Source organism: Falco peregrinus, chromosome 6, assembly GCF_023634155.1.
Source record: "Falco peregrinus isolate bFalPer1 chromosome 6, bFalPer1.pri, whole genome shotgun sequence".
NCBI lineage: Eukaryota > Metazoa > Chordata > Aves > Falconiformes > Falconidae > Falco > Falco peregrinus.
In genome coordinates this window covers 57,293,378-57,303,367 of record NC_073726.1, presented here as the reverse complement: position 1 = coordinate 57,303,367, position 9,990 = coordinate 57,293,378, and positions in this window count along the sequence as shown.

Below are 9,990 nucleotides of genomic sequence, written 5' to 3'. Positions count from 1 at the left end.
CAGGTTTAGTTGGTAGAAGACTCATCCTGAAGTTGCAAGGTAGTTCGGATGATGGAGGCAGGAATGGAACAGAAGAGGAGGGGGAAGATGATCTCAACAGTGGTTAAAGTGTTCATCCAGGCAGCAGGATATCCACGTTAAATGCCATTCCCTGAAATTTGAACTCCCATTTAATGTCCTGTCCAGCTGAATAAAATGTGAGATGTCCGTGTTCATGATTGTCCATTTTGTTTGCAGTCTTTGATTTTTTCAGGACCTGGAACCCAGATGCTCGCTGATCAGGGAATTTATTTCTCTGAGAACTTTGTTTTGGGTCTAGCTACATCATTCTGGTTTGTCTCCCTTTAGTCTGTGCGTATTGCCCTGAGCATATTTTTTTGGCTGGGGACAGGCATATCAGTGCAGGCATTTCCCTGTCCTTCGTGGCTTTATCTGCATTTGCTTGAGGCTGTGCCTGCAAGAAGACTGGTGTTTTGGTTTGGTTTTTTTATTGCTTTTTTTTTAATGGATCCCTCTAAATGGCAGGCTACAGGCACTCTCCCCCCCACTCCCTTTGAACCTCTGTTCTGCTGCAGTGCATAAAGCCCCAACTGTTAAATTTGATTTCAGGTTGCTGTTGTAGCGTCTGTCCCAAACCTGGTTTTCCCAAATGGAAAAATACAGACTGTGAAGCAGCAATTGCTTACAGACCCAGGAAAGAAAATCCTTTTTTAGCTGCTGCCCGTTGAAACAGCCCTGCTGCCGCTTCCCCTGCCGCAAAGGGCCTGCGCTGTGTGACAGCCCACGGCAGCTCCAGCACGGGGCCCTGCTTTCCATAGCGCATTAAGGGTTGGGGGGGGGGGGGGTCGGGGGGGGAGAAAAGCCTCAGAAAGCAACCTAAGAGAGGAGCTCCGTGGCACAGGCAGCGTCAAATGAAGGTAAGAAGGATCTATTTTATCCAAAGGCACACAGTGCCCTATTTCCCCAGGCGTGGTTGCTCATTCAAGCTGGCATCACTCTGTCCTGCCTTGTACGCTTCGGCCTCCATCTCCGCTGCATGTGGTGGTGGTGGGAGGCGGAAAGCCCATTCGTCCCCACCGCCTTTCTCTTTTTTTCCTGAAGCAACATTCATTTTTGACTACAACTTCCCCTTCTTGCAGGAGAGCTTTCTGGGGTTGCAGGAGGAGTTGGACACATTTCTAAGCATCCCGAGGGGGAAGGTAGGTGTGCAGGGGAGAAATGGCCATGTCTGCCATTTTCCCGTCCTGTAAATGGTGGATGCGTCTGAACTGTGGACTCGGAAGTAAAATCAGGAGAAAATGACAGTTAAAACTGCAGAGAGTAGCGTATCCTACAGCTGCCTAGCTTAGAGAAAAACAAATCACTGGTAGACCTGCTGTGAAGCAGAAGGCAATTTTGATATTCTGATGCTTTCCACGAGTTTGTCAGCCGAGGCAAGCTGCATTGCTGAGCAGGCCCTGGTGGCCAGCGCTCTGGGCAGGCCAAAATGGCCAGACAGTGGCTTCGTTCCCTTTCTCTCAGAGAGGAGACAGGAAGCTCCAGGTGCTGTGTGGCATCGGCTGTGCCTTACGCGCCAAATCCCTGGCTGCTGTTGCATTAAAATGCCAGAACCGGGACATGTCGGGGCTGAGATGGTGTGCTGGGCTGTGCGGTAGGTAGTAGGAGGGGGCGGACAGGAGTTTCCCTGTCAAAATCATGCTGTGGCCATATTAAATGGCAGGCTGGCAGGAGTCTGCTGTTGAAAGGTGTCTCTTGTCCGAGAGAAATGGCTGAAACCTGGGCCAGTTTGCCAGGCTTGCAGCAGCACTCCATGGAGTGAACTTCATGATCATGTCCTGCTGCCTCAGTTGGGTAGGGAGGGAGTATCTGTGGAGATGCAGATATTTGGGTTGGAACAAGGAATCTTTGCAACTGCTTTGGGTGGCCCTGTACACATACCCCTCCTAGAGGTGCCCCAGGAGCTGCTCCCACCGCTGCGTGGTCAGGTGCAATGGTGACACCCCACTCACACGTGGGAAGGGCACCCTTGGAAGAGGAGGCAGGAGCCAGCTGCCAAAGCTGTGTGTGCAGGCCAGCAAAGGTGCCAGCATCCATCAGCCCTCCCCTACTAGCTCCTAATGAAGAAGCAGCTAATGGCATCCCGAAGCTGTCTGGGGCCACAGAATGCCCAGCAAAGCTGATGTGAAGGCGAGCCAAGCAGCACCGGTGGTGTGTGAGCTGGAGCAATGCACGTACAAGCAGAGACCTGAGCTTCCAGGAGGGGAGCACCCACATGGAGAGATCTGCACTTTCTGGAAAACTCCCTCCTCCAAAGGCATCAGGGCAGAGGATGGCAGCAAGCCCGCTTCCCTGACTGACACCACTGTGCATTTTATTCCCTGGGCTAAAAAAGAGCAGCCAAGAAGAATGAGTGGGAAGGTAATTCAAAGAAGAGATGAGCACAGGCAGAAACCAAGACTAAACCGCTGCCTATGGTCACCCAGGACACTGTTCCCATCAGCAGACAGGTGAGGAGATATCCCGGAGGGTGGGGATTACCCTTGGAGAGCACAAGCACTTCCCCTGGCAGCGTGGGAATGCTCCCACATTGTTCTCGGGCAGCAGGAACATGGTGCCGCCACGGGCCAGCAGAAGGGCACTTGCAAGGTGCAGAGCTGGTGCCTGTGGGTGGCACTTGGCCAGCCTGCTGCCGGTCCTTTCCCTGCCCTGCCATGAACTCCCCAGCTTCCAGCTGCTTTGCCACCCAAGGAAGGGGTGAGCCCCATGGTGGTGAACAGTGAGGCTTTGGGGGGGCTCAGTGGGCGCTGGCACCCCGGGCTGCTCACCCCAGCTTGGGTGAAAGCCACCGTTGCCTGAAGCCCCCCTCCCCAGCCACGGCTGAAGAAGAGGAGGAAGAGGTGACGCTACTGTAGGTATTTTCCTACCGCAGGTTTCCCAGGAGGCTGGAAGGGAGGAGCAGGTTGGGTGTGGAGAAGCACCCCTTGTCTCCCTGCTTTGCTCACCTTGTTCTTCTCCTCCCCACAAAACCGTGGAAAGGGCGAGCTCTTCTCGCCTGCTTTTGCTTTACCCACAAGCTCGTTCTGTGAATATTGCTGCCGGCTTTAATCTGCTGTGAGGAAACACCATTCCTCCCTCCACATGCTTCATTATCTTCCCCAATGCAGCAGGTTTTGCAGCAAGCCTGTTATTGCTCACCACGGGGTGTCTCAGGTGCCCGGATGGCTTCCGTGCACCCCTCGCCCCACCACCACCCCTTCCCCATTCCCTGCTGCTCACTGGGTCTGTTCTCTGCTCTCCTCTTTCATTTCCCCCTCTCTGATCTGGTTCCCATGGAGATCCTGAGGCATCAATGCTGCCATTCCTCCCTCCGCAGCATGAGGGTGGGGGTAGGTGGAATGATTTTTGGCTCACCTGGGCTGAAGTTACATCCAATCCCAGAAGTCAAGCTACAGGTTGCTGGAAGGTGTGGTTTATCTCTCTGTTGCTTGATTCCTTCACCACAACAGGACACTGGCCTGTTGTCTCACTTTTTTCAGCTGCTTTCCAGCCTCCCCCCTTGGACAGGAGGGGATGCTGCCCAAAGCTCAGCCCACAGGCGGTGCAGCTCGCCAGGCCTTCACATTGTGCCATTGCCAGTGATGGTCCCAGCTGCAAAAGGGAAAAAAGAAAAAGCGTTCATGTTTGCAATTTAGAAGTATGTTGAAAATTAGCGCTGGCTGATTCTGGAAAGGCCAGACCAGGCATGGGGGTACACCACTGCCGGCACCTTGCTGAAATTACCCGCTCCATTGCAGCAGCCTGGAGTTTGCTTGTTTGCTGCATTTTCTTTCCATCTGACTGTGAACATGGCTCAGTCACCTGATTTCTCAGTCCTGGCGTGAAAGGTGAGTTCTGGTCTCACTGCTCCAGCATGAGCTATGAGAAGGGCACAGAAGTTGCCCTTGGAAAGGTACCAGCATGGTAGGTATCAAAACTCACTACTGCATAGCAGTATGACCCTGGCACATCAGGATTTTCTGTCCATGGGGCACCAGGTAGGTATTTTCAGTAAATCTGCTTTCACAGGCAGATGATTCCAGATAGCAGTGTGCTGGTGGTGCCTTTGAGAACATGTCCTCTTCTTCTGGTTGCGTTGTTCTTAGTCAGTCACTCTTATTTCCTCTTAATCTTTCCATGCTGGCTCTCTAGTGGATACTTATATGCTGGGAAAGGGGATTAAAGAAGGTTTTCTTCTCTGGAGGTGCAGCCTGCGTAGTACCCTTTTCATCCCCCTTCCTCTTCCATGTCCTAGAAGACATCAGCTACAATGCAAATCAAAAGGTGCATTTGTCTCTGCTCGCTGTTGGAGCAGTCTCTTCATCCCAGTTGTATCAGATACATTGAAATGATTCATTTTGACATTTTAGACATGTTACAATTTTTTACTGAAAAACATGGGCTTGAATGTTTTGTGTACTTCCCCTCCCACCCCAAATGTCAGTATTGTGTATTTTTTGAAGTGCGTGTGTTTGCCAACATTCACCCCAGAGCTGCAGTCTTTTCTGTAAAACCTGGGTTTTGTTTCGTATGGTTTCAGTATGTAAGTCATTATTCTTGTCACAAAACCCTTTCACTCACATTCGGTTTTGGGGATCAGAGCTCGCTCCAGGTGCCAAGGCACCCTGCTGCTCCATGCGGAGTGAGTGGCCATCCATCGCCCTGCTCAGCTAAGCAGAGTCCGAACATTTTAAATGCTCATAAATCACTATTCTCTGACCCGTTCAGAGATGAAAGTCTACAAAGAAAGACAACAGCTTTATGAGGATTGTCCCTGAGCCAAAAACCTTCCGACAAGACAAACCACTCCCTAAAGGGATTGGTGTGAGGAAAACCAGACTCGTGCTCCCAGGTAGATATTTTGGGTGCCTCTCGGTGCCACTGTGTACCTTTCCTGCAGGGCAGTGAGATGGCAAAGACGTGTTGCTCCCAGGTAGGAAACAGAATGAGATACCCCATCTTTTTTCAGGCATTTTAGGACAGGTTTCATTTTATCCATGTGGGATCTTCTTGAGATGGTTGAGGTAAACGTGGATCCCAACGGGTCTACTGGACACCACTTCCAGGAGCGTGAAATTCCTGTGCTGGATTTGCTTCAGGAGGTGTTTACCTATTTCCCAGACCTTATGCCACCCTGCCAGTGTCACCCGCGAGCATCCGCCTCTTTTCAGGCAGTCACCAGCTGTTGATAAACCCAAACAATGGTCTCCTTTTTTGGTTCAGATGCTACTTGCCTTTAAAACCTGAAATGGCACCCAGAGGTTCTCCTTCTGCTGATGGAGGAATGGAGCCCCTCCTTATTCCATTCCCGTATTACATACCACATCTTTCCCAAAAGTTGCTTTTACTGTTTCTGCAACCCCTGTGCTCATGCGACATTTCTGTTCTGGGTTGTAGCCACCTCTGCCACCTCACCAACATGGCTTGTCCTGCTTACAGCTGGAGATCTCCAAGGGGAGGATGGCATCCATGAGAGAGGGACGCAGCAAGCCCTCAAAACCACAAGCAGCTGCAGTATTTGTACTGAAAATCAAAGTCAGAGCCCCAGCTGTTGCTCATTTTGTGGCTGTTTCCTCGGCCTGATGCTGTAGGTTGCAGTGGCAGAACGGAGCTATGGGTGATGACTGTCGCCTCTTTTTACCTGGGTCTGTGGCCACAGTTGATGAACAATCTACGGAAGCACCAAAAGCAGCTCCTGAAAGATGAAGCAGCCTCATTTTCTTTTTCTTTCTCCTTTCCCACTTGTCTCTGCTGGGGTCAGTACACCATTTTTAGCTTATTCCCTTGGGCTTTTTGTCAAGCTCTTTGAGTTGTCTATAAACGTAGTATCTTCATTAGCATTTAATCAGCATGATGAAGTGTCATCTCAGAGCAGCAGCCCATGAAGATGCTGTGCTTCAGACAGGAGGCACCTGTGGTCGGTTGTATCTGCTGGGGTGGCACACGTTCATCGGAGCTTTGCACAGAGATCGGATGTTCCTATGGTGAAGATGATGACCTCAACCCAACTCCTTTCTGCTGCCCATAAATCCCATTAGAGCATATCAAAGCCCTGAACTGTCAGCACTACCTACATGTAAGTACTGTAATTATCCTAAGTAAAATTAACAGTTTATCAGACTTCCTGTGTCGAATCTTTTTATTACAGGGTGGTGGGGTTTTTTTTCATCACAGATTTGATTTGCCATGACTTTATGTGACTCTGGATTATAAATCTCTGGCTTTCAAACGCTACCTGACATCATGAGCTGTTGCAGCAGCTAATTGGCAGCTGCTCAGAGGCTTGTTTTGTTGAGGAGAAGGCATTTTTCCTGGCTGCTTTGAAATTTGCTGGTCCCTATCAAAAAAGTTTTGCCCGTGCAATGAGCAATGTCGGATCTGTACCAAGATCCTATGGGACCAGGTATGGATGTAACCCTACACAGTTAAAGAAATAAGCCCATGTCAAGGAGCCCATAAGGTGGTGGGTGTGGGGAGAGGAAAGGGTTCGAGCCTTCCTCATCTCCAGGAAAGCAGAAGGCGCAGTGTCACACGGTGGACGCAAAGATGACCTCTTCAGCCCATCCCCAACAGCAGCTGCTATCATGGACACCTTGGAGCCAGGCGAGGCTGCTGATGGTGGCTGCCAAGGTAGCAGCTTCAGAGAGGAGCCTGCACAAAGCTGTGCTAGCATCAAAAGTTATTTATAACATAGTCAAAGCTTTCTAATGATCATATCAGGCTGCAGAGTTCAACTCACGAAATAATGCTTTTTTTTTTAACTTTTTCTCTAGCAGAGCAGATGCCGCTGAGTAAAATTACTCCAGCAATAAGGAAGTGCACAGCAGAGCCTAGCACTGCATTTCCACTGCCCACCTCCCTGCAGCAAAAGCCAGCGGACAGTCTCTGCAGGCATTTCACCAGAAGTGAAATGGTGGCAAGTGGCAGATTACAAAAAAACCCAGGAGCTATACTTCGACATGCAAAAAACCGAGCCTTTTCTTGCACATGTCTTTGCGCAGCATTAGGAGACAAGCAATGTTAGCGCTTTTGTCCCAGTGGAGCCTGGCATGATGGGTTTGTCTCAGGTCTTTTTCCTGCCTTTGACTCTCAGCCTGTTTGATGCCTTTCCATCAGCTCCACGCCTCCTGAAGGTGACTCAGAAAATGAAACGTGACAAAACAGAACTAATTTTAATAGCTTGTCTTGGCCAAGGCCAACTAGGAATATAGCTGTGTTATTATTATGAGCTGGAACGCAAAGCTATTTACTTCATTAGCAGGAACAACAACAAAATAGCAGCCCATGGTGTTGGCAAGGGTAGAGGCAGAACTAAAATATTGCATACAAAATAGAAAAAGACCTGGAATAAACTCCTTATTATGGATCTAAAATAATTTTTCTTGGACAAAATAGGCTCAGAAAGCTCCAATGGCTTGTGAGAGGCTCCTTGAAAAGCAGGGGTTTGTCCAACGTCTGACTGTGCAACCCTCTGACATCCTGAGGAGGTGCCTCCAGAGGAGAGGTGGGGGCTGAACACTGGAACTTCACTGATGAGTGAACGCTTAAAGGCTGGAGAAAGGAGGAGAGCTAACCCCATTAAGCAAAGAGGTTTTGCATTTCAGACTGACTACAGTTCTGGAACCAGGACTGGCATTGAATTTGTGTTTCCTTTCCCAGCCATTGAAAAAGCAAAGCTGAAAAGCTGCAGATGGAGCAAAGTATGAGTAGGCTGAATTCCTTATCATGGAACTAACATAACCAGGTTGGTTTTTGGTTTGTTTTGGTTGGTTGTTGGTTTTTGTTTTTTTTTTATTAAAAAGCTCTCCATACAATTTTGAGTAGTCTTTTCACTGTTTATGGATAACTTCTTTCGAGGAGATTTCATTCCCCAGCTGGACCTGGAGCAGCTCCCCCCAGCAACGTGGACAAGGAGAGGCTGCCTTCTCTTGAGAGAACAGTTCATCAGAAGTACAAAATGAGGATAAAAAGTAGAAAGATCTGCAGTAAAATCTGCTTATCTTTGAAAGATGAACGGAGTGTTTATCTGATTGTAACAACATAATGTCCTTCAGTTTTGTTCCAAATTTTCAGTGTCTCTTGGACTACCTTTTGCATCTTAAGTAGATCAAACTGTCTCTAAATCCCCCATGAACACACCTGAAAGCAACAATGTGCTGCACCTTGAGCTACTGAAATGTCTTCTTCCTTCTCAGTCTACTGGAGAAGTCTTCTAAAACAGCCCTTCAAACAGCCTTCCAAGTGAGGAACCTGTCCCTTCATCAGATTTCAACTTTCCTCCATGTGCTGGACACTCAGTCCACCTGCCCTGCTCTGCACCTCCCTGCTTCCCCGGCTGTGCTCAGTTCACTTCCCACACACTTGTTGGAGGAGCCCCTCTGCCCACCTGCCCGGGCAAGCTGGGAGGTGGCTATGGGAGGCGAGCACCAAAGATATCCAACAGCATCATGAACTGGTGCAGACAGCATCCCAACAGGCACCATGGTGTGCCAGGCTGTGCCACCAACTTTCCGACAGCGTGCCCAGGAAAATTGCTCACTCACAGGGTGGCAGGTCCTCCTACTCCCATTCAAAACTACTGTGAACAAGGAATATGGCTGCATGTGCTTCCTCCAATCTGCGCATGTTCATGCCAACTTTAGGAGGAGATATAAAAGCTGGCAGAGCTGCTCTGGCTTCCTTCTTTCCTTGAATTATTTCCATCACCATTTTTTCTCCACATTGCTGCTTTGGGCTCAGCTGCAGCATAGACCATACAGAGGCGTGAAGAAGACAAGGTAATGTACAGCTCCTGGAAAGGATGAGCTTTGAGGTATTTAGTCCATGGGCATGTTTGCATGCACAACAGCATTCAAAGGGAGAACAGGAAGAGAAAGGCAGACAAGTCCTGTCTCTGCCTTTTTGAAAATGTTGTGTGCAGCACGGAGAGCGGAACACCTCAGCAACACCCGCGCTCTCTCGGTCTGACTCCGCAGCCTTTCCAGGATGTCGGGCTCCCCCTCCGCCTCAGCTTGCTCTTTGGTGGGCCCAGGAAAGCAATGCCAACATCAGTACCAGGGTTTAGAAACCATTACTCAGAGCCTACAGCGCTCTGGATTGGAAAAGTGCAGTGCCAGGGCTTTTATTATTTAGGTGCTAAACATGTGCGGTAATTATTCAGTGCTCGTGTGTTTGGGTTGCTTTCTGAGTTTGGTTTAAAAAAAAAACCCAAACCATCACAAACCAGTCTCCAGTAAAGACATATCAAAAAGTTGAGCTAAGGTAGGGAAGTTTCTGTAGTGAGTCATGGCAAGATCAGAAGTAATTTCTTGGTGGCTTCCCGTCCTTGGTTTTCTGTCCTGGGCAGATGTTTCCCATCCTGCTGGGTGGCCGCCAGGCAGCTTCCCACCCGCTGCTGGTGCCAGAATCCAGCACCCCCGTCCATGGCCCTGGTCCTTACCTGCCTTCTGCAAGGCGCAGCGCATGGGTCCCTCTGCATGCCTCTGTGTGCGCATCTTTTTTCCTCCCCAGAAATTTACTCTTTGGGGTATTTTTCATGGATTATCCAGAATATAAGAGAAATTTATGCTGGGGCTAAGATGTAAGTTCTTCCTTTAACAAGTCATACTGTTTGGATACAAGGAAAACCAAAAATCCGTTGGCTTCCCCTCCTTCTGCTCACACACTGTTAGAAACACAGACTAAATTAATTGCAGGAACATCAGGCACGAGAGGGGTAGAGGAAAAAAACCACGATCCAAAGCCTTGTAGTACAACTATAACAGCGTTTCTCTGGGGGTTTCACTCACGATGACTCTGAATCAAGGTTTTAGTCACGCAGAATTTAATGCCGATTTTTATTCTGCTCATTCCATGCTGGGGATGTGCACTTGACCTCTGCAAGAAAACACTCTAAAGCGTTGGTGCATCAGTGCTCTTTGAGTCTTGGGTAGGAGCAGGGCCCCAAAATGATTT